At 34.7% G+C, this 26,474-nt stretch overlaps 1 protein-coding gene across 1 annotated transcript in view; it reads left to right on the top strand.

Annotated features, from left to right (window-relative positions):
* The window catches only part of MALRD1 (MAM and LDL receptor class A domain containing 1), a 336,021-nt gene that overhangs the window by 140,027 nt on the left and 169,520 nt on the right, over positions 1-26,474 (top strand). The gene's annotated exons all lie outside the window — the stretch shown is intronic.

Here is a 26,474-nt window from a genome sequence, read left to right on the forward strand (position 1 = left end):
TGTATTTAAAATCAGTTTGGATATAACATAACATAATAAGCATCTTACAAATATTTACTCTGCAACTACACTCACATTATTTACCTGTGCACCAATTTTAAATAAATGATACCACTATATTATTACTTTACAGGATGTTTTAGTAAAATGTAATAATGTTGCATATTGCTAATCATATTACATATTGTTTTGTTGCATATTAGCTAATATTGACATTACCAATTTAAAATTCTTCCTAAATATTAAGGTAGCCAATGAATTTTCATTAATTTTATTGACCCATATAAGCTAATTACAGTATGGTTATAATATAAATTAAATAAATAATTGTAAGTATTTAGAAGAGTAATTTGTTGTAAATGGTATCTTGTTTTATAATTTCATTTTCTGTTTATTGTTATTAAGACTTAGAAAGCAATTATTTTTTCAAATATTACCATTGTACATAGTAAGGATAAGGGCATTTATGTAGGTCATATTTTCTTGATAATGTTTCACAAATTTTATGGAAAGAACATTTTATATAATTTGAAGGTAATGGAAATGATAATGTTTATAAATGCTAACCATAATGAAATTCTAGTTGTATTTTTTATTGAGATAATGTTGGTTTATAACATTGCACATAATTTAGGGGTATAGGTTCACACCTCTTGGTATTGTGCTTAGCATAATCCCCCCAGCCATTGCCATATCTCAGTTGGAAACTTTTATCTTTTTTATAGATGAGCCGTTTTCCACTAGTTATAAGTACACATCTCTATCAATTTAGCTGTGTTTGATTGAGACTTATGTTTTTTTCCATAACTTGGCAATTGTAGGCAATTGAGTTGTGTATATATGTGTGTATATTCACACACATGTATGTATATACACATACATACATGTACATGTGTATACATACATATGTGCATATGTGCACATGCATATATATATGTATATATATGCACATACCCCTTTGAATTAGTGTTTTGTATTCTTCAGATAGATACTAGGGTAAAATTACTGGATCATATGGTGGATCTGTTTTTAACACCATGAGAAACCTCCATACTGTTTCCATAAGAGGCCGAGCCAGTCTGCATAGCTGGTTCCTTTTTCTCCAAATTTCGTCAATAGTTCTTTTAGGTTTTATCAATTTGGGTAATTCACATGGATTTATAATAGTATACCATGTGGCTTTCATTTTGCATTCCCTGAAGATAAGTGATTATGAGCATTTTTTAATGTGGCTGTTGGTCATCTATATGTCTTCTTGGAAAAGAGTTTTTGTTTTTTTAGATCTTTTGCCATTTTATTGATTAGGTTGTCTTGTTTCCATCTTGTGTTCATAGGCTCCAGCTTCTTTGGCATGTGCATTGCCTTATTTGTTTTGGGGGAGATGCTTGGGATGCTATAGGCGTAATTTAGTTTGTTTCTCTTCTCTATATGTTGGCAGCAGGGGTAAATGGGAGAAGCTGGGACTCAAAGACTCAGTATCAGTCCTGTAGAGGATGGAGAAAATCTCTGGGCCCATAGATCATCTCTGTCTCCTTTCTTTTCTCTCCAAAGCACGTTCTGTTTGGTGCTTTGAAAATTCTAAATTTTTGTCCACATCCTTGCTGTTCCTCTCTCTGTAGCATAGGGTCTTTTTCACTAAGCTTGAGTGCTTAGCAAAGTGTGATGAATGATATGGGCACAATACAGAGATTAAACCCCCACACCTATGTCCCCTTGTATTGTTGCCCAGCAGGAGAGGGAGGCCTTTATAGACTGTGTGCCCCACTTTTTTCAGCAATGGCCACCACCATGTCAGTCATTATTGACACCACAGCTCTGCTGCCACTGTTGGGCATAAGACCCTGACTACTATGAATAACTCCCTTGGAATCTGAGAGACCATGGGGGGATGACTTGCACTTAGTTGTCTGTTATCTGACTCTTGCCCATGCATCCTCTGAGTTACCAATTTTCATTTTGTCTCACTTTTTCTATGGAAGGGAGTGGAGTATCCATGCCAGTGGCTGTTTCTCTCTCTTTACTAAATCTACAGCTGCAGAACTCCTGGTAAACACAATGGTGGCTGCGGGATTGTGTGTCCATCTGTATCACTCCCATTAAGAACAGTTCTTCTGGTAACTTTTGCCATGCATGGTAGTACCTATGAGCAAGAAAAGATTCCTTTGAGGCTATCACAGCTATGATGGATCTTGATTAGGCTTTGAACCAGGAATTTAAAGTTTTAACCCAATGCTTTTTTTTAAGATTTATTTATTTATGTATACAAGAACTGGGGTACAGGCTAGAAATGCTGGGAGTAAGAGGATTTGCTAGGGACAGAGTGTGGGGCCGAACAGGCAGATGTACTGAAACACACCACTGAGCAGTGGGTGAGACAGGAGAGGTCACCTCCATGGCTGGGGATCGAGCTTGTGCTGCAGAAGCTGCAGAAGCTGCAGATAGCTTCATTGTGCTAAGACTTAATCTCTTGTGCCATCTGGGAGGCCCAAATTCTTTCTTTCTTCATAAACTCTCTAGTTATAAACTCAACTGAATCCAAATCCCTCCTATTATGCTAGAATTTCTAATGACTCTTTCACAATCTATGGAGATCTCCATTTAGACATCTATAAGTTTATCCCTTTAGTAGATATTACTTTTCAACTAATATTTAAATTATTAAGGTGTTGATATTTGAATGTTATTGCTAATAGATAAATATTTAAATAAATTATTACTTTCTTCTAATTGTAGCAGATCCTCCCTCCTAAACAGATCTTGAAATAATACAGATAAGCACAGAAAATAACATAATAACAAAAAATAACATAATAAAATTTCTCAAAGGCTTGAAGGAGATGCTCCTTCAAAGAGCACTCCACGCATGGGAAGATGAGTGCACCTAATGAAGAATGTACTTGACATATATAAAGAGAGATTAGTGCAGCTGGAGACAACTTGGAGGTAGAAGAACATCATGGGGTAGGAGATCAGAGAAGCCATGAAAGGGAGGTTGTTATTACAAGGGCAGCCTTGGAGTGAAGTGGAGAATCACTGCAAAGTCCCAAAAAGGGAGATATCATACATTTTCCATTATAAAGGATTACCGTGCATATGCTATAGAGAATATTTGCAGGATATTTAGCCCTGAGAATATATAAAGATGTGTTTATCAGTGGGATCATAGGACATGATAAAAAAGATTAGGAAAAGACACAAAATAAATAAATAAAAAGGTGAGCATGGAAGAAGGAAGAGAAAACCAATTTGTGTATATAAGAATAAAGAAATTGTGTGTAAATGATGAATGTCATGGATGGAATTAAAAGACAATGTCATGTGAACTTTTCATAGAGAGCAACTTATATTTGTTGAATATATACTGTAATCATTTAAATTTCAGTACCTGATAGCTTATAATGTTTAATTTGCATTTAAACGATTAGCATTATTGATATCATTGCATAATTTTCAGAACTGTGATTTTTTTATCTTAAATATGTTCCCTCCCATTTGTAACTTGATTCCTAGGAACTCTTAAAAAGCATAGCACTGCAGTTATCATCTCTTAAATAATTTACAAATTTGTGTTTCTCACCAACTTGATTCTTACTGAAATATTTATATTACAAGCAACGTTAAAAATTACAACTTGGTTATAGAGCTAACATTAAACTATGTTTCATTTCTTTGAAAACCCAAATTATATTCCACTTAAATATAAACTAAGAAAGAGCATATAATAAGCTATTTTGAATGGCTCAGTAAGTGAAACAACACAATTAAATTTATCTTGGAAGAAAAGTGTGACTGCATGAAATGAAACACATTTCATGTCCTTATAAACTTAATATGTTGGAAGTTTCAACATTCCTTATAAAGCCAATTGGCTTTATTTGACTTATGTAGCAGTGGGAAGATGAAAGATAAAATATTTTTATTTTTAATTATATCATTGTTCCAAGGAAATGTTCTTTATTCAATTACATTTTCCCCACATGTGTCACTTTTTTCATTGGGTGGAAAGATTATTGGAAATTATGGTATCTGAATGCTATTATTTTGATATTTGATCTTTTCAGTGCATATCATTGCTCTAACAGACATATGGAAGATCACAGAAATAAAATGATCTAATCAGAATATCATTTAAAATTTCAAAATTGCTTATAAAATTCTTACATCAAAATAAACATGTTTTCTATTTGAAATATTTTTAAAAGGTTTATTTATTTATGCATACAGAACTGGGGTACAGGCCAGAGGTGCAAGAGTGGTTAGAGGCTTCACCAGAGACAGAGTGGGGAGCAGAACAGGCAGATCGATGAAGTACACTGTTGAGCAGAGCAGCGGGTGGGTGAGATCTGCCTGGCCATGTGAGTCACCTTGCTGGTGGGGAGATCAAACTGGCAGTGAGGCAGCTGTAGCAAGTGTTATGGTGCAGCACTTTTAACCCATTGCACAACCAGAGAGGGCCCCAGTTTGAAATATTTTTATCTAAAGATTAATAAGCGAAATGGCTAAAACTTTTTAGATCCAGGTTTCTTAATTATTTTTTTTCCACTTATATCTCTGATTTTCCTTGTGGATTTTCTTTTGAAATACATCTGTGAGAAGTTATTTTAGTGATAATCTTTTGGAATTGAACTCAAATTAGATAGCTACTTTATTTCAACATAATTTCTGAAGACAGTTATAATGGTGATATGGGTTTAGCTTGTTAAATTTTCTATGTTAGATTTTTTAAAGATATATTTTATTTATGCATAAATGGACAAGGATACAAGCCAGTGGTGCAGGGATGAGAGGATTCACCAGAGACAGAGTGGGGAGCAGAATAGGCAGACCTACTGAGATACACTGTTGAAGGCAGCAGAGGGCAGGACAGAAGAGTTCTGACATATCATATGGGTCACCTTCCTGGCCAGGGATCTACTCATGCGACAGTGGCTGAGATAGTTTTTCAATTTAACCCTTTACACCACTAGAGAGGGCCCCTGTGTCAGATATTTTTGAACAGATTTTGTCCACCATCTCTTGGCTTCTATTATGTGATCAAGAAACGAACTTAATTTAATAATCATTCTTTGTAAGTTGCATCCATTTTACCTTTTGCCATAAGATTTTTTCATTTTTTTGGTTTTTCACTAAATCATGCGATTTAGGACAAATTTGTTTTTATTCAACCTGTTTAAAATATCTTTCTGAATTTGAAGATTGTCTTGCTTCAGTAATTCCGAAAAATTTGCAGTTACTGCTTTATGGATACCTTTTCCCCTTCAATCTTTCACTCCTCTATGTGGTAATAATTATATTGGATCTTCTTACCTTATTCTTTCCTTCGTTTTTAGAAAAATAGGTTTAATTGAGGTACAGTGAAGCATGAAGATTTCAATATAAAATATAATGGCTAAATTATAGGAAAATTTAGCTTGATAAAAGAGGCTATGTATATTAAAGAGTTAATATTGTCCACTTTTTAAACATCAGCAGGTTTTTCAGATTGGAATTGCTAGTCAGATCATATTTTTTCATTGTGGCTATACTCATAAATAAGCAATAGAAATTATTAATGATGACAAAAGAATATGCTTCTTAATTAAAGTTCTGTGGCCATATGATTATTTTAATTGGACTTTTGAAGATGAAAAATCTTAGGAAATGTGAAATTTAAACAGATAGAAAGTAAATAAGCTACTGTTAAAATTTATGCTATTTCTGGGCTGTCTGTGGTGGCACGGTGGGTTAAAGCACCACATTATGGAGCTCTCTGAAGCCACTGCAGCACAAGTTCAATCCCTGGCCAAGGAGCTGACCCACATGGTGTGGTAGATCCTTTCTGACCCTCCTACTGCTCCCCTTAGCAATGTATTTCAGTAGATCTGCCTGTTCTGCTCCCCACTCTGTTTTTGGTGCCCACCACATCTCTGGCCTATATCCCAATTCTGTAAACATAAATAAGTAAATCTTTAAAAAGATATGTAAAAATTGTTTTCATTATAGTCCAGATTTCTTCCTTGCATTTTGCAAATATTAAACACACACAAAAAGGAAATAATAAAAAGGAATGAGATCTAAAGCACAAAGAGAGCAGTTCTGTAAAACTTTACGGAATTGCCTTCTCTGTCTAAGTTTCTCATGCTTTTATGTAGGCTATTCCTCACTTTGAATTGGCCTTGGCTTGTAGACTGGGCATTATTCACAATGTCTTCCTAATAATTATAAAGGTCAGTTAGCCAAAAAACTTTGGCAATTTTTCACACTATTTCATGGCTATAAGCCAGACATCAAATTGAAAATGTAGGTCAGTATGGAAATTGAAAATTGGAATTTTCTCTTGGTTAGATTTGCACTGACTATTTGAGAACTCACATTTATCAATTCAAAACAATTTGTGACTAGCCTGGTTTTCTCTCATAGTGGAGAGTACAAAAGCAATTGAATTGAATGCAATAATTTATGCTCATTTAGCATAAATTATTGTTTGTACTGGAAATTGAACAGTTATTTGTGAAGAAGCTTTAATTTTGACATCTTTATGTTCTTTCCAAAGAAATTCATTTGAATAGGTACATGTGTTAACTACTTCTCAAATTTTTTTTTAAAGATTTATTTATTTGTACATACAGAACTGGGGTACAGGCCAGAGGCTCAGGGGCGGCGAAAGGCTTCACCAGAGACAGAGCAGGGAGCAGAGCAGGCAGATCTACAAAGTACACTGCTGAGGGGAGCAGCCGGCGGGCCAGGAGAGGTCTGCCACGCCATGTGGTCACCTCCGGGGCAGGCGGGAATCGAACTCATATGGAAGTAGCTTTAGCTTCTCAGTGCTGTGCTTTAACCCGCTGCACCACCAGGGAGAGCTGCTCTCAAATATTTTTAATACTTACACTGTATACATGTTATTTTTAAATGCTGAAGTTATTTAAACTGTATATACGTTACAATAAAGTGATCTAGAAAGCCATTGCTAATAAGTCAGAACATTGAGTAGTTTCCTGCTTTATTTGCTAGGATTTATATGATCACAACCTTAATGACATATTTACTTATTTATATTTCCTGATTATAATAACTTTTTGCTCTTTATAATAGAATTTATTTATGCTTTATTTAATATAGTATTGAGGAAGTAGTAATTTGGGATTTTTATCTGCTATAGAATTCAGATAAAATCAATCCTGGTTTTGTTCTTTTTAGGTACTTTATACTTGCTATCCTACTGAAAGGATCATCTTGTTGTAAAAAGAAAAAGAAAAAAGAGTAACTATAAAATTTGGCTCCCTCTTGTGTGTTGCAATTAAATCCCCATCTGTATGCTTGCATGGTATGTTGCCTGTTATTAATTTTAATTCCTGTGATTTTTATTTCAGATTTGCAGACCATTTTTTTTTCCTATCCTTTAAGCTTGGCATGACTTCACTAGGAAAATAATCTACATTAAACCATTGTTTTGTAGTGTTCTTATAAAAGTCAAAGTTTAGCAAATCAATTACTTTTTTCATTTGTGCAACTTCCTATCACATTTATGCGCTCTATTTAAGTGCAAAGCAGATCTGTCAGTAAGACGGCACATATCCCCAAATATCAGGAAGGTGGTGCAAATAGCAGAGGTTTATTTGTTGACAATGCTTGCAGCACAATTGTGCTTTTGCAACTGCTTTACCTCTGTTAATCTGTTTAACTCTCATAAAATGTCTTCAGTAAAATTGTAACCTACCTGGGTATTGTCAAGAGTAATAATGGTAGATTTTCCAGTAAAGCAGTCACTCAAAAATTTTCTCCTCTTGTTCTATTCACACCATTCTGTTGGGAAGGGTATATGTCTATAATTATATTTCTCCAATATAGATGTTTATAGGCCTCTCACCCTCAATAATTTTAGATTACCTGAACATGTCAATCAATTAAATTAAAAAGCAAGACTCAGCAACTGCATTCTGTTATGAAAACCTACTTTAAGAATAAGAATCAAAATGTGAAGAAGGGATAAAGAAGAATATAGCAAATAAAACTAATAAGAATGCTATAATCTCACACAAAATATCTTTCAAAACAAGAAATATTACCAGGAGTAAAAGGAGAAATTTTATAATCAGGTACAAGGAAAGTCCTCAAAAAGGATTTATTTCTGAAGTTATATATACCCAACAGCAAAGTTTCAAAACACAAGAAGAAAAACCTGGCAGAAATGAAAAGAGAAATAGAAAAGTTACTATTATATTGTGTATTTTAGTTTTCTTTTCTCAGTAATGGAGAAAATAAGTAGAGAAAAACTTCACTAACATAAGCAACCGTTCCACTATAATTCACATTTATAAAGTGCTTTGTCCAGGGTGTTACTGGCCTAATTCTTAGCTGGCCCTCACACTCTCACCAAGAATACAGATCCCTATTTATTCAAACATCCACCTAGCTATTTTCCCTATGTGATGAAAACCTCGTCAGTTTACCTTAAGATAAATAAGGACATTAACTTACAGTGTAAGGCCACGGTGAACCCTTTTAAAAACAGAGTATTTTCTCTGGCTACTAGACAAAAGCTGTTGCTGGCTTTGACCATGAAGAGGGCCACTTGAGAAGGTAGCAGGGGGTCTGTAGGAGCAGAAGATCAGTCACAGGCTGACAACCAGCAAGGAAATCATAACCTCTAACTTACTCTTGTAGGTGCCAGCAAATTGAATGATTTCCCATGACTATTGGCCCCAAAGCCTCCAGATAACCATCCTGCCCAACCATGATTTCAGTCTTGTGAGACCTTAAGACTAGAATCCAAGATGGTTTGCTGAGACTTTCTTACAAACAGCATGTTGAGATAAATGTATATTGTATAAGTAGCAAAATTTATGAAAATCTATGTCATGGCAACAGGAAACTTATATACAGATAAAGCAAAACAAAGCAAAATACTAAAATTGAGTTGAGTCATACATGAAAAAGTCAATTAAGATATTGAACCCTAAAACCAATCTAAACAAATCTAAATTCAATTGAAATCTAAAACCAGTTTAAATTAAATCTAAATTCAACTAAATTCAACTGAATCATAGCATATGTTTCCCAAACACAATGGAATTTAAATAGGCAATAATATTACCATATCATATCTGGAATATTCCAAATACATACAACTGTCACATTGTTTTAAATAAGTCAATCATCAAAAATTTCATCAGGGAAATGCAAAAACATTTTGAGCTGACTTGAAAGGAAAATACAGCTTATGAGAATTATCACACTAGGTGTTACTCCCATGAGCCTCTCAAGCAGTTTTAAGTGTCAGGTTTCTGTAAATTGACTTAATTCTAATCTCTTATGAAAACAAATTACTTCCTGTCACCCCTCTCCAAGCCACTGTTGGTAGTAAGAGTGCTTTTCTTTCCTGTCCTGTCAAATGAGTGCACAGCCTGAGACCATGAGTATCAAAGAAATAGGAAGGGAAGCATCACATTAAGTGAACTGCTTCCCTGTGTCTTTATGCAACTTGGAGAGTTGCTCAGGGCCTCTTTTCACAGACTGCCCACAGAGAAGGTTGTCTCACGTACAAAAGTCAGTCAGTAAGCTTCCAGATACACACTGGCTGAAGTTATGCTCTCATTATCTCCTTCTCTGAGAGATCCCTGAGATGATGGACATTTTTATAGAGAAGAGAAATTTCTCTTTAATGTACGTAACAGCAAATAGCATTAAGCTTCATGTGCTTAGAAAACTGAGAGTTGTAAAACATTCCAAACACCAAAAATAGAACTTCAAAAACTACAGAAATAAGTGAATTAGAACACTAATAAGGTGCATTTGTGTACCATGTCAATTGTATTCTTGGTTGTTGACATTATAATTTGGCATTAAAGAGCTAAAAATATGTCTTTAAAAATAAGCTGTCCTTTTTTTCTCTCACTTCTTCCTTCTTTACTTCTGCTCTTCTCTCTACATAATGCTTACTTTATGAGACTAGTAAAACAGGTATCATAGCCCATTTACCCACTACGGGACTTGCACTAAAAACACTCCCTGACAGTATTTGCAGAGCAAATGAAAAGAGCACTTACAAAGTGCATTTTTAGTGTCTATTGCATTCCTTAAAATACTTTGTGATAGTTTGACTAGTACTTATTGCATTTCATTTGATTCATTTTCTTCATTCTTTTTGATGGTTCCAAGACCAGTCTGTTCATTTATAAACAATTCTCATGAGGTTCATGGATATACTTAGGACCAGATTGTGATTGAAACTATTTGAGTATCTACAATGTGCAAGACACATGTGAGGTTTAGTTACTACCAAATTCCTGATATCTAATCTTAGAAATGGTATATTGGCTTTAAAGGTCACAAATATTTTCTATTTATTCAGTTCAAATTTTGATTGTGTATCAGGTGGTTCTTATTGATGCTAGGATAAAAAGATGCAGGATATTGTTTAATATAATATGAACAATAGGATTAGGTTACAGGTATGTTAAAGTACTATAATATGCATGTGGGAAACAGACAAGGAAGATTCTCCTTTATGGTTTTTGCTTATTTTTTTTTAGTATAAGAAAAGTCTTGAGGTTGGATGGCTTGTGAAGAGAGTCAACTAACCCATGTCACACACACAGGAGTGGTCTATCTATTCCCTAGAGCAAAGGAGCAAATTCATATACTTTTAGATTTATGTTTATTCTTATGTTTACTTTGAATTCTCTATTAAAAATGTGTGTCAATTCCAGTAGGTATGTAAAAAAGAATGTTCCTCATCATTTATCATTTGGGATATGCAAATCAAAATAATAATCAGGTATCATTTCACACTGGTGAAAATGGCTTTTATCAAAAAGACTAGAAGCAACTAATATTGGCAAGAATGTAAAGAAAAGGGAGCTCTAGCATGCACTGCTATATTTGTTGCAGCATAATTTTCAAGAGTGGATGTATGAAAAAAACTGACTGGCCCATGCCAGATAAGTGGGGGGAAAGATGGATATAGATACACAATGGAATACTACTCAGCTATAAAAATAGAGATGGGATTTTCCATTTAGAACAATATGTATAGACCTAGAGGGTACTATGCTTGGTGATATAAATCAGACAGGGAAAGACACCATGATTTCAGTTCACATATGGAACATAAAGAAACAAAGCAAGGAAAAAACCAAGCAACACCAGCTCTCACATTATAAGAATAAAATGTTGGTTACCACAAGGGAAAGGGACAAAAGGTTGAAAAGACTGGATCACTTGTGTGGTCATGGATGGAAACTAGACTTACAGTAGCTTTCAAGTTGTACTATATGCAAATGTTGACGTTAATGCAGCACACTCGAATACAATATAATGTTTTACCCCAGTCATATTTCAATTAAGTGTCTTGAAATAATACCATTACGTTAATTAACCAAAACATTATTACATTTTTAAAATTTACAGATGTCTATTTATATTTACTTTGATATTTTATAATCCAGAAAATTAGGGTTTATCATAGCATAAGTCACATAAGACTGGTTGACTCCATTTTACCATTAATTTTACAAATATTTCAACCTCTACTCAGTTTTAACCTGTTATTGTGAGGGAAAGTTTGCCATCAATCTTGTTCATGTCTTCTGACTGTGCCATACTGTCATTGCTATTGAGTAGTCTCCTTACTTCATCACAAAGACATTTAAGTGGGTCAGGGTCACCCTAAAGTAGCTATTGTGTGGCTGATTGTTCCTAGGGGTGAGGAACAGGACTGTTTGCTGCTTGTTACAAAAGGAGAGGAGCTGTGGTTCTGAGTTCCCAGATGTGGCATGGAGAAACCTCTCTGGAGAGCAGTGTGCTTCTGGAGCACTAGATGCAGGCATATAATTAGAGAAAGAATAGGGAAATCCACAACCTTGTTAGAAAATAGACCACGGAGTTGCTAGAGCTTTGACTGGTGCCTTTATGAGAAGCAATGATCAAGTTTCTTAAGGGCAAATGCTAGCACCAAGTCATCTAACATGTGACTTATGGCTTCAAGCCACTACAATTTAGTCAGGAATATTTGATGTTTACTTCTGATTTCTGGATCTATGACTATATTATAGCTAGTACTATAGTGAGCATGAAGACCCTTGCTCAAAGTCAGTCAAAGTATGGGTAATCCCATGGATGACACTAGTCAGAGTGCTTTATGTTGGCTGGATAAATGACAGAATGATGCCCTTTATCATGACTGGTGATCAGCAAAGAATGATATGTTTTATTATCTTCTCTCACTTTATTCAACATTTGGAAGACTCCATTAAATTTGTTTTTCAAATTAGGAAGTCTTATGTAGGAGTCTCTGATTATTTTGAGTCAAAAAGATGCCAAAATACACTCTTTCCTAAATCAGAAAGAAAAAAAAAAAAAACAAAGTAAACCAAGCCATCCAGTTGCAGCAGTTTGAAATAGAAGGTACCCCTATATAACCATTTGCTACTGGGAAAACCCAGGTCAAGGTTTTAGCTTTTTTTTTTTCTTCAGTGCTCCTTTAGACCTCCATTATCTAACCCTAGACCCTAGTATCCTGACTTGACAGACTTTAAGGAAAATAGGGACAGGATAATTTTGAGATTTTTCCATGTTCAGGTGAAACAGAAAGCTTTATACTCCATTGTAGGTACAATAAAATGGGGCAAAATTGATATGTACAAATGTTTATGTTTTAAAAAATAATTTTTATTGAGGTAACATTGCATCAAAACATGTAAGTTTCAGGTGTGCATCTTTATAAATCACCCTCTATATATGCTCCATTAAGTCCACCACTTGAATTCCTGGTTCTCTTGAGAAATGAATCAAGTATTCGACTGACTGGATGTGGAAATAGAATAAAATTAGGAAGGGAAATAATTACAATCATTTGGGTAAGAACATTCAGACTCTCGTTATCTTCCAATGCAGATTTACTGAATATATAATTGGTATTGAAGTTTTACCTGCTGTTCTCTGAATGCCCATCAGGCTCAGACGGGACTTTCCTGAATACAAATAATACTTGTAGGGAGGCAGCGATTGTACTAGTGCCCAACAGATCGCCAAATAGGCTTCCCACGTTTTATGAAAACCAATATCTTTCCAGGAGGAAAATAGCTTTTATTAATGACTTCTACACAGCAGAGCAATTTTGTTGAAAGATGCATTTTCTCAGTATAACCAACATTGTGTGGCCAGTTAAAAATGTGCTGTTGACTATCACCAATTTAATTTAGTGTGCCCCCTATAACACCAGCTGTTTCAGACATTGTGACTGTCTGACTCAGAAGCATAATTGATGGCACCTAGTATACCACTCTAGTCATTGTCAATGCCTTTGTCTTGTTCCCTATGGCACAAGGTCAACTTGTCATCATCTGACTGGGTCTGTTACAATTAGTGTGTTCACACAGGAGTGTTTGAATTCTCTTTTCTACCAGTGAATGAACTGAGAAAGAAAAAACACCCTCTCCCTTATATGCTGATTTTCTCCACTAAACTGATGATATAGTACTGAAAGATCTCTCCAAAAATAGAAGCAATTGGCTTTAAATTTGATATTTAAGATCCAGAAATGATGCATTAATACTGTTATGATATTAGGCTCCAACTACTCAATGCTGAAAGCAATTTCTATGGACAATTTCTTGCATTACTTTTTATAAAGCACACCACTGGGTGCTCTTATTTTAAACTAATTTTTTGTGAATATTTGTATAATAATCATCCTCGGAAAATGCAAACATTGTCTCCCTCCAAAACAAAGCTCAGATTTGGTAGAGTAGTCTTGGAATATGGAAATGGTATCTGTCTCGACTTGGTTTAGGGAGCTGTTGGCCAAACTAAAAGTAGACGGTGTCCACTGGGTGGCAGCATCCTCCAGCCCCAGTAACTGCTCTGAGCCTCTATGACTCTCTTGAACCAGTAGTCAGAAAGCCGTCTTGCTTCTTTTCTGTTTCCTGTATGAGTGTTTTATTTTACTAGGAAACTTGGAAGCTCATAGAAAGCAAAGATCAGGTCTCACATCCCACATGTTTCACGTTAGGCCCCACAAGACTTGTTCCCAGTTCAAAAAATATATTTTTAAAGAATTCCTGATTTATATTATAGTTGGACTTAAATTGAATATTGGATTTTTAAATAGTATTCTTAGTGTTTTCTGTTTCTCTGCATTTGAAATTTATAATCTAGTTTGTGTTCTATTTTGGTTATTCTAAAAACAATGCAAAGGGCATATGATGGCTCACCTAATTGCAAATAGAATATTGACATGATTTAAGGTTTGTGTATAGTTAAGTGTGGTTAATTCTTAAGTGATCCAGAGCAGAATATGGTCTTTGGTCCCAAACAGATACACTGAGAGAGTAGACCCAGTGTTCGTTCCTAGGAAGGGTGTCTTACTTCAAAGAATTCCATTCGAGTGTATGATCTCTATTTACAAATATTATCTCTAGTAATTACTCTTAGACTTGATGTGTTTTTATGATTCCTGATATTAATGAGTGTTATTAGATTTGGATGTAACTAGAAACTACTGTTCACAGGAACAGCTTCACGTGATTTTATGTCCAATACTTCCTTGGAAATAAAGTTGGACCAGGTGAGGTTATTCTAGTTAATTTCCAATTATAGTTTGAAAAATGAATAAGGTGTGAAGGGTGATACTGCTTTTCTGGATTTTGCATTAGTGTTACCAACAGACTCTAAACAATAGGTCACAATGTTATATAGTGAAAAGAATATTGGACTTGAAACTTTTAATGAGTCTACGATTTTTTTTTTTTCAAAGTTAAAACTATACTCTTGAGTAAGTCACTGTCTCTCTGGGTCATTTTCCCAGTGTGTCAAATATCTAATGAAAGAAACTAGTTGAGACTGATAAGGCCTGCTGCCTTCAGTTACTCCAACTTCATGAAATCCATTTTACAGTGAAAAAAAAAATTCTGGAACAGTACTCCAATCATGTCACTCCTCTGAGGATTAGTAAATAGCTTCCCTATGCTAAACGATTAGGTTCAAACTTCTCAGGTGGGTATTCCACTTTGATCCAGCACAATATTCATGCATCGAGTGAATGCTATATATTTGATGATATTCTAGGTTCTAGTGATAAATCTGTTGCTTTTCTGTAAGTCTATAGTTTATGTCTTTGTTAATGAATAATTGTAAAACAAAGCAGAGTAATAGCAAAATATTTATTCAAAAAGGTTAAAGGAATTGATTAAAGTCAGATTTGAGTCACCATGTCTGTGAATTGACTTTAATGTGGTGACTTTAGGTTCTTTGCTGACACAATTATTTTGCTTATTGAAATTAGCCTTGTTACTGGAATAGCTAAAACTCTCTGACATATTTATGTATTCATCAAAATTATTTGTCCTCTTGATTATGCAACAATGTGGAAAAAATATAGGCTATTTTTTAAAAAAAATCCATTTGTCTGTAGCTTAAGATTTTTTCTTGAAATTTTCAAAAACTTTAGGAAGAAATAATTTGTTTACTTTGAATACCTTCATTTCTTTGACTTCTTCAGATTTTGATCCAATTTTCAACCTATTCTAAGTAATTGATGGCTATTCCCCCATTTCTGTATAAACATCTCATATATATAGTTACTTATCAGTAAATTTCAAGAAAAATTTAGCATTATCTTTCTCCAGAGAAAACAGTTGAATACAGCAGTACACTCAATATTTGCCAGTGCATTATGTGCTATGATAATGTATCTTATGATTTATAGACTTCAAAGCCATTTATGCCTCCTTCAAGCTCAGTTTTCTCACCTATACAAAGGATTTTGATCCCTGCATCTTTCTGGAAATTGAGATGAGGATAATAGGTAATATATGTTAGTGTCCTGTGAAATATTTATATTAATAAAGCATTTGCATTATTTTCTAGTATGAGTCTAAATTATTTTTTGGTGAATTACAATAAAATAGGACTTTCCACTGCTTTGAGTTTTCCTCATGACCCACTTCAGTTAAGTGCTTATTTCATTCATCTGGTTTCTCATGTCAGAAACCTAAAAGCAATTTTTGGCCTCTCTCACTCTGATTATCAACCCATTTTCAATCCATCAAATATTTATATGGGGTCGTTCTTGCAAATATTTTCCAATTAATCTACTTTTCACCAATGCTGCTGACATTCTAACGACAATAACTCACATTTGTTGAATAATCACTGTGTTCTCAATATTACTTGGTTAATACTCTTTCTACTGCTAATCTAGATTTTCCTCCTTGTGCAAAGGAACTGCTGTAATAGACTCCTACTTCACTTTCTCCATTTTCTTTGCTACTCTGTATAGCCCACCTTCCATCCATGTGCCAGCCAAAGATCCTTTTATTTCGTATGTTTCAAATATCCCATGATTGTAAGCATGAAAGTCAGTCACTTACCATCTCAAAGTAAAGCCAAAGTTCTTATAATAGCCCATAAAAACTGCAGAGCCTGCCTTCTGCGCCATACCTCAGCTCCTCCCCTGGGACTCAGCATCTTGCTCCTTAGAATCTAGCCACATTCACTTCTTGATGACCTTCCAAAACTCCAAATCCTTTCCCTCTATAGGGCTTCCAACTGGCTATTTCTTAACTAGCCTTATGTAGTGTCATCCTGCTCTTTATTTGACTCTTCTACTCAAATGTTGTAGTGTCATCCTGCTCTTTATTTGACTCTTCTACTCAAATGTTGTAGTGTCATCCTGCTCTTTGACTCTTCTACTCAAATGTTATTGTCTGGAGATCCCTACAAAGGACAACTGCCTTTTGCCTCCAACTCACTTTTCCTCTCTTTCTGTTGAATGTTAATTCTGTTTGGGGACCAGGCAGCCCTCAGAGAGGAGGAGGGAAAATCTTTATTTATGCTGGCAGGTCCAGAGAAGATCTTTCTCCAAAGTCTGAGCCATGAGCAGTTAGGTAAGAGTATTTATTGTCTAAGTGGTGGCCCATTTATACTTGGAAGCAAACAGGGAGAACAGTGGCAGGAGATTCTTAAGCAGTTATCTGGGTGTAAGGCAGTTTTGTGGCCTTGAGAACGTTTATCAGTCACACCCTGGAACTTTAAGTCTCCATTGAGGCTTTGTCTCAACATAAATTCAGGCATTTTGCACTTCAATATTTCTTCCTTCATTTTTTTTATAGTACTTTATTTTACATCGCTGGGAGACATTTCTTTATAATATAGTATTCAGTGCTGCTGTGGCTTTTCTAAGCAAATAATATGACTATATCCTTCAGCCACTGATTTGTGTAATTGCTTCTACCTCCCTTTTGTGAAACTCTCAAAGTGACTTTGTAGCCCAATTATTATTCTTCTGTAGGTTCATTTTTTTTTTTTTGTATCTAGATTCCTTTTAGTACTCCCTTTTTATTGACTTATACAATCAATTCACCAGCTTGACCACTTCAATTCTTACTGCAAGGAAATACAAAGAAAAACGCTAATAAACTACACCTACCCAGTTTTTACAAAATCTAATTTATCCATTCATTGACATGTTTGTCAGCTCTTTCTGCTTTCAACTAAGAGGTAGAATAACCTGCCCTCCGTGTGAGACTGTAATTGACTGGACGAAACGTTTGATTCTAATCATGGTGACTCATTGTATGTTTATTCTCATAGTTTATTGGAAGATTCTCCAACAGATGTAGACACAGCAACCCAGGTTTCCTAAATTCCTTATTGTTGCTACATGTTCAGGGTTAGGAGTGGGTGTGGTATAATGAATGCAGGTAAGGGAAAGATCTATTCCTCTAAAACAGAAGCAACATTGTAATCCAATGTTACTACAATAAAAAGTAATAAGGATAAGATACTTTAAAGGGGGGATTTTCCTCCCTTCATAAGGCAACAATTATGACCTACCCATTATTATCCCAAGTCTAGTGAGCACAGAAATGAAAACAAAAGGGACATAGTATATGAATTTTATTGCTCAAATAGACACATGAAGTTAGGACTTTTATCCTTTCCCTCTAGCATATTTCATTAATCTGTTTAATCAGATTAAGTATTTAATAGTAAGACATAAATTGTTCAGTTCAGGGGCAACTCCATGATAGATACTCTGTGCCAGTGGTATCTGTATCACTGGGTGATTTTGATGATTATGTAACATGTACACAGCAATCATCCCACAGTGTGTGGCAGAATTAAACATTTGATAATTCCATTATAAGCCATTATTAATATCTTATTATTTTGTTGTATGTATATTTGGTAAATTTTTTAAAGTCAGGAACTAAAGTCATACACACTAGATGCTATAACCTTAAAAATTACTCTTTAGGTTCCTTATCCTTAATTTCTACAGTTGAAAATGGAATAACATTTCTTACAGTGTTGTTTGCAGGACTAGAAATAAAATGAATGAAATAGCTAGAATAAAGCATATAGAGGATGGTTAATAAATAGTAGTTACCATTATGACTAAAATTTGCTATTAACTTTAAAGTTATAATTCAGTTATTTTAACTTTCCTTATATATGTTAAATTAATATAATAACTTGACATATGCATACATGAAATATATCCATGTATGTATAATGTTGTGAAATATTCACTACCCAGGTATTCACAGGAGCTCATATTGTCATATGTACAAATACTGAAAAAAATTTTACTTTAGGTAGGTGACACAAGCTATGCAATGGCTATCGTCTGACAGATTCCGGATAGCTCGGGAAAAGCTCTGAAATATCAGAATTTCCACTGCTAACTTATGTTATGACCTCCCTTTTTTGTATAATCATAATATCAAAAAATATTGTAGCAACATCAGTTTGTAACTGGCTTGCCTTAGCTCTAAATTGGCTACCTGGCCTGGGCAAAGTACAAGCTGAGCTGCTCCTGGGCAGGAAATTCCTTTGACTGAAGACAAAAGGCAAGCTCCTGGAGAGATAAGACCCCAGAGCATCAAGACTCCTGGAAAACTTCTTTGGCCTTTTGACAAAAAGCGATTCTTAAGATAACTCTCAGGGCATAAGGACTCATGGACAATTTCCCAACATTAACAACACAGGTTTTGCTTAATGCACAACTATGTAACTTCTTCTTAATTTACTCTTTTCCTAAAACTATCACTAACTACTCTCTGCTAATCTTATTTAACCTCTTCCTAAACAAACACTAGCTACTCCTTGCTAACCTTAAATTAGCCATTAGCTTCTCTTTAGGCTATCACTGATGACTATGCTAACACAATTTATTCCTTCCCTAGGACTCTTAAATCCTTTGCTAACAGCTCATCCTTTCCCAGACCCTGATCCTTTAAAGTCACAGTTAAACATCCGTATACATGAAAGTTATCGCAAAGATGTATAGTATAGTGTGCCATAAAGTAGAAGGAAAAAGATGCATTGTTCCCCTCTTCCTTTGAAACTTTTATGTCGGTTTCTTATTAACTTACCTAAGGCATTATTGTAACTAAATCTTGCTAAACAGTATAAATAAAGACCTGCAAAAAGATGAGCAGGAAGATTTGCACCCAACTCCAACTCCCATGTCTTCCTCACTCCCTCTCCCCTTCTTGGAATCTCTGCACGCCGACACCTTCCCATCTTAGGGTCCTGCCTGTCCTGCCTCCAGACACCTCAAAAGTTGGAGCTGGTCTCCGACAGGTAGGTGATACACATTTTAAGGAAAAGTCACCCATTTTCTAATCCTGTTTTTAAAAAGTCAAAAGATGAATGAAGTAAGATGAATTCAAACAGTTTATCCCAGTTAATTTTAAACATAATATGCTGTACTAATGGGAATGCTGTTTATGAATATAAATAGTGTGGCTTTGTTTTGTTTTCTATTAATAGAATTTGGCTTAGACCATCATTTTTATTTTCCCCTTTGAATTAAATTATTGTGTCAGTTTTATTACATACAATTTGTTTTTACCAGGTCAGCAGGCTTTACAGGGAAAATGCCTTGTTATAGGATCAAATTATATAAAGGTAGTATTAAATTGGGATTGTGACTTTAGTATTCTGTCTAGAGACATAATACGGAAATTTTTGCTTAAATATTTGAAATATGTATTTGAACAAACTGAATAGCTGCTATTACTAACCAAAATAAAAGGATGAAACCTGGAAAGATCCTTGTCCAACAACCAAAATACCAATTCCTCTGTCAGCCAGCGCCTAGATAGCTCTTGCTTGTGCATGCTGCTCACTCAGTGCTTCTTTCAGTACATTCATTTGTTCTTTTTTCTTTATTAAAGTGACATTGCTTTATATTGTTATGTAAGCTTTAAGTGTTTATCATTGAGAATCAGCAAGTAGATGTACTCTGTTAATGTGCAGTGAGCACTTTTTAAGGGCATGCCAATGTCAGTCCCTCGTGGACCCCAGAGATAGTGGTGGAGTACATTATGTGAATGGAGATATGTACAACGCTACTAGTAAAGTTCGCTAAAGAAGAACAACACAAGAGACTATAATAGAGGTATTTGACCAAGTTTTGGAGGAATGCTGGAGGTAGATCATCTACCACATAAAGTAAAGTATCTGGGATTAGAAGGACTGCAGGAAAACCTGTAGGTCTGTGGTAGGGAGTTGAGATGCGTGTGTTAGAAGATAAATTTAGAAAGTTGAAACTTGCATAGACATTCATTGGATTTTAGGTCAAGTTAACAAATTTCGTCTTGATTTGATTTGATGTATGGGCAAGTTAACAAAGTTGGTCTTTAACTATGAGAGGGTTACATTGAAAACATTTAGGCAGGGTAGGGATCCAATTTCCACTTTGACTTACAGTGTGGGATGTGAATTGCAGGAGGGGCAGAGTGTATGCAGAACAACCAATTAGGAAGCTATTTCATTGATCAGAGTGTACCTTGAGAAAAAGTGGATGAATTAAGAGACAGGAAAAAGGTAAAATCAGAAAGTGTTAGTGGGAAATAAAGGGAGGAAAGTACCCATGATGTTTACTGAGTTTCTCTTGATTCCTTTTTTCACATGCTTACATTCCTTGGTTCCTTTACATTTTGTAATGTGTTGTGTGCTATAAATTTAGTATATAGATACTAAATGCTTTCATACACCATTTCATTTCTTATGTCTTCTTTTCTAAACTGAAATTTGGTTCTCCCTTGACTTCATACTTCCTCCACAGACATTTGGAGTGTTCAGCCTTCTCCTTCCCATACATCATAGTGTCTGTGCAAGATTCCTCTGCTGAGCCGTGACAATGTCAACACTTTTCTTTGTCTTTGGACAAGCACCTGACATTGCAAGCTTTTGTCCTAACCTGATAGTGTTACTCTTTAAATAAAGCAAATATTTAAATATACACATATTGTAGAACCATAAAGGGGCATCGGTTACAAATCATTTCCTTTCTTTTCTGTGTTTATGTTCCTATTCCAAGGCAATCTTTAATTTCTTATGTCTTTGCAGAGGTATTCAGTAAATAGATGAGCATAGGTGTCATGCATATGTATTTCTCTTCAGAGGTTATTGTTCAGCCCATATGCCAAAGAATATTTTAGGTAAATCAAAACTATGCAACCTTTAAAAAAGAATAAATGAAGTCATACAGTATTAGGCAAAATAGGGAAGTATTATTTCAAATGGAATTGTCAAAAACCATAAAAGGAAGAATTAGCAAATCTGATTGCATAAAAATAGAAAATATAATTTTTTCTAAAGTGATTTTGATTTTGAGATTTAGTCTTAGATCCTACCTAGAATTTTGTTCTGGATCAAGGCTCATAGTGTCTCAGCTAAAACAGGTTCTCCTTAAGTGCCCAGTTTCTGACTGGGCTGTCTTTATATATTCCTCATAGTTGAATTTAAAACTTAAGAAAACCATGAATTTTAATGATTAATCTCATTATTTTACCTTTCTCAACATGATAAATTAGAACCTCAAAGTGTGCTTGTTTCATGAAAAAATCAGAAGTTTCTTTCAGAGTGAGAATCATTTAAGGAATATTCATTTTTATAGGCCCCTTGAGTTCTTGTTTGAGTGCTTTTCCAATATAGAATTAACCTTAGCTCTATGTTAGCTTTATAATGTTAGCATAATATACAGACTCATTTGTTATTAAAAATGAGTAATTACATAATTGAGGCCTAAATCATCCATCTGGAACAAATCTGTCAGGACTGTAGAGTGTATTCTTTGCACATTTGTATTGATACTGTTTGGAATGAAGAACATGGAGGCTGGAGGAAAGTATTTGGACCAGTTTGCAATTTGTTCCCAGTTGAAGGCTAAGCCCAAGCCTCAGGCTAGTAGCATTGCCCAAGAAACATTGACTCAGAAACCTGCTGTTTCCTGAATTACAGCTTCAGCCATATTGTAAACTCAAGCCAGTGGGGAACCACATTATGCTCTTCTTTGTAAAGCCTGGAGGTTTCTTTTCTTACTAGGCTTCCTTCCATGTTTTCCTTAGTGTAAAACATAATTCATCTAGCTTTTTTTTGCCAATATTTTAACACCTGTCATCTATTTTGTGGAATTTCTTTCCATACTTCTATGCTAGCATTAAAGCCGTTCACACAGCACATTAAGTTTTCAAGTTTTTACTGCAAATTTAAAAGAGCAATGTGAAAAGGATTAATATATACATATTACGTAATATGTATATACATTTATGTAATTCAGGTCTTTCAGATATCTTCTAATGTGTCCCAAAGCAATTCATCTGCCATTTTTTATTTTCTGCAAAGAAAACAACCAAAGGGTTTTATTTTCTAACCTTATATCACCTGCCCCACTGAACCATCCTGCCGTATAAATAGAATTGAAAGTGAAAAATGAGAAGCAACCCTTGACATAAGAACCTGACCTGGTGCTTTCATTTAGGTCTTAGAGATGCTGTCGTTGATAGTTGAAAAACAGGTTTGTGGCATCCACATCAGACAAAGCCATTCTGGGATGATGATGGTGCAAGGCAAAAACAAGATCAGTTTGTCACTGAGCTTAAACACAGACAAGACACATTGTCTCAAATGACTGAGCTAACTCATGACTCATATAACTCAAAACTGTCTCTAACCATTTAAAGTGTTAGTCTATTCTAATCTTCCCTTATATTAATTAAATTTATAAAGATACCCAATTATAGATTTATCTCTGGTTCCTGAGAGTTTTCTTGAGAAAAACACAACTCCCTTGGACTCTGCCCAAAATAGGCTAACTGAAGCTGTAATCCTACTGTAAGTCATTTCTAATACCATCTTATTCAACTGCCTCAGGGTTCCCCTTGCTGTTTATTCTCTAGTTCTAGTTCCAATTTTTCAACTACAGGTGTGTTCCCAGTCATCTTTGACTAGAGGTCAATAATAAGAGAGAGAAAATAGGGGAAGATTATAGTGTCTGTGGGGACACTTGAAAGACGTTGGCTTTTTTTCTGAGTGCAAAGGATGCCAGTGGAGGGAATTCTTAATAACTGAAAAATGACTTTTCAACTTAAACAAAATTAGTTTACTGTTCATAGAAATATTACAAGAACTATGCCAGGAATTTAGGCATACAGATTCTCAAATTATTATCAGTTTGCTCATTTGTTTTATATAAAATCTTACTTTTTCTGAAGCATTTTAGTGTGATATATTTATTTGTGCATACAGAATTGGGGTACAAGCCAGAGGCTCAGGGGCGGCGAGAAGCTTCACCAGAGACAGAGTGGGGTGCAGAACAGGCAGATCCACGAAGTACACCGCTGAGGGGAGCAGCGGGCGGTTCAGGAGAGGTCTGCCTCGCCATGTGGTCTCCTCCGGGGCAGGCGGGAATTGAACTCATGCGGAAGTGTCTTTAGCTTCTTAGTGCAGTGCTTTAACCCGCTGCGCCACCAGGGAGGGCCAGTATTCTGTTTTCTAAAGCAGAATGTATAGTTAAATTTAACCCATATATAGTATTATTACCTAATTTATATACCTGATAGTACCCCATCTGAGAAGATACAACTTCCACGGACTCTTCCCAAACTAGCCTCACTAAAGCTTTAACCTTCTAATGAATCATTACTTACTGAACTGCCCTGGGGTTTCCTTTGTTTATTCTCCATCTATAAGTAATCATTCCAATTTGTTCAAATTGTGCCTCTCTCTCCGCAATATCCTTTATGCAGGTTTTGCTTTATACATGGTTTGGATTCAGCTCAGAATCATGCACTGCATTAGTATTTATTTATTTATTTGCTTGCTTGTTTATTTATTTATTTTTAGCTTTCTCTTATTTCAGCCTTTATCTTTTGATGTTGTCATCTTTGAAAAGTATAGGCCTTATACTTTGTAGATTATTTTTCCAGTTTTTTATTTATTGCTCTTCAATAATATAATTTAGTTTATGCTTTTTTGTTGAAAATCCTTCACACTAATTTGTCACACATTAGAAAATCAGGTGAGCATATGTCTATGAGTCCATTTCTGAACTACATATCCTCATCAGGTCATCAGTGTGGCCATAGTACATTTGAGAATCATTTTGTTAATTTCTGCAAAGTCCTTTTGACATTTTGATTGGAGTTATGTTGAATTACATGTAAATTTAGCAAGAATTATGCATAAACTTGTTATATATCTCAATTTATTTAGGGTCTTTCTTTTAGCAATTTTTGTGGTTTTTCAACAGAGCATTAAGGTTCCTTTTTCCCCCACACCCTTGCCAACATTTATTGTTTCTGGTTTGTTTTTGCTATGGTTCATTATTCCATGGGAGTGAGATGGTATCTCATTGTGGTTTTGATTTCCTTCCAGATAATTGATCTTGAACATTTTTTCCATCTGTATGAGTTATTTAGAAAAATTTATTCAGAAAACTAGTTTCTTTGGAGGAAACAACAGGCATAACAATAATTTGGAAATAGATAAATGATGTTGGTTGAAAAATTCCCTTGACATTTATCAAAAATATGTCATTGCTGTATTTTTTTTTTTATGGGTGCAATACATTTGGCAGTGAACTTTATTACTACTTTCTCTTAAAAATTAATACTGTTGAATATTTGCTTTATATATCTAATTATGGAACTATTTATGTTTTTTAAAAGTAAAACCATCATATTTATTATTCTAAACTGTTGCTGATATTGATCATGCAATATATTGGGGTCTATAGATGTTTTTATTTAGAAATATATCCAAATTGTTTTATTGTTTGTTGTATACGAATTAGATTTTAGCTTGATACAGTTTCTTTGGAAAAAGCATTTTGAGAACAAGTTTTTTTTTTTTTTGCTTCTCAAATTGGAATTGACAGAATCAATACAAATGCCAACTTGTATAAATTTAAATGATGTAGTAATTTGTTATGTTCTCAAAAGGCCTATGAGAAAAACACACCTATTAGTCAAAATACCTTTTGTTCTTCAGTAGTCTTATGTATTATAATAGTTGACCTGATATCATTGCTTTTCTTTTCAAGTCATTTTAATTTTACTTTTAAAAGGATGCAAGTCCAAATTTCCCCTCAGTTTTTGAAAACACAGCAAGTCATTTAACATCTATAATCTTCAGTATTCTCATCTATAAATGAGAGGGGTTAATGAAAGTGATCTCCATTTCTGTGTAGCTAAAAAATACTTTAATGTTGTGATTCTAACTCTGTAATTGAAACATTAAAGGTCTTTTTTCTTACCCCAATCTACTAAAACTACTGGCCACCTAAATTAAAATAGTTTGATCCACACTGCAAGACAGATAAATGTTAGCAATTAACCAAACAAACATGTTTCGTTAGAGGCAGAATACATGGTTAAAACTTATTTTCAAAGATTTTGCAAGTGGAAAGTCCATTTAATTAGGCAGTCTTGAATGAGCTGTCCAGGAACAGCTCATTTTCAGCACACAAAATGAGAAGTGACCATCCATTCATCTCTTCTCATTTCTCCCTTCCCAGCCCCTATTTTCTACAATGTGATACTGATCCAAAACATAAATCTTCTACTTGAAGTCTTACAAATAAGTGTTCCCCATTACCTGAACACTGTTCTATAATTCCCTGACATATCACTTTCTACCTTTAATTCACACCAACCTTCACCCCCCAGATCACTTGCTCCAGACCATTGGAAGCTTCATCTAGAAGTGAAGAGGGGGTGATCCTATCAGTTCTACCTGGTAGGTGGGAAAAATGAGAAGGAAGAAAATTTCTGATACTCTTGTATCAGAGAACAAGTGTAAAACTGATATTGCAAGTTGAATCTCTGAACAACTTCTTAATGAGATATAGTTAAAACAAGGTGGTTATTTTCTATCTGAATATTAATCAGGATAGTAGTACCTTGAACTAGTTTATCATTTTCAAAGCAGTTTCTTTCATTTATTTATTTGACTAAAATTTACTGATCACCTGCTTGGGACAGGCATTGTTATGACACTGGCTCTATAAGTAATAGTCCTTTAATTTGCTCAAGTTCTCCAAGTTTAGCTCCCACTTTTTCCCCTTTTCATTGCAAAGTGATCCAAATCACTTAAGTATTAAGTCTAAGTATGAGTTCAATTCAGGTTTTCAAAAACATTGTTCTTTGTCTTAAGTTCTTCGTGAATAAATCTTTGTGGTTGACTTTGCTTTGTAGGGA

This window comes from Condylura cristata, unplaced genomic scaffold (genome assembly GCF_000260355.1).
Source record: "Condylura cristata isolate star-nosed mole 26May11 unplaced genomic scaffold, ConCri1.0 scaffold00030, whole genome shotgun sequence".
Classification (NCBI taxonomy): domain Eukaryota; kingdom Metazoa; phylum Chordata; class Mammalia; order Eulipotyphla; family Talpidae; genus Condylura; species Condylura cristata.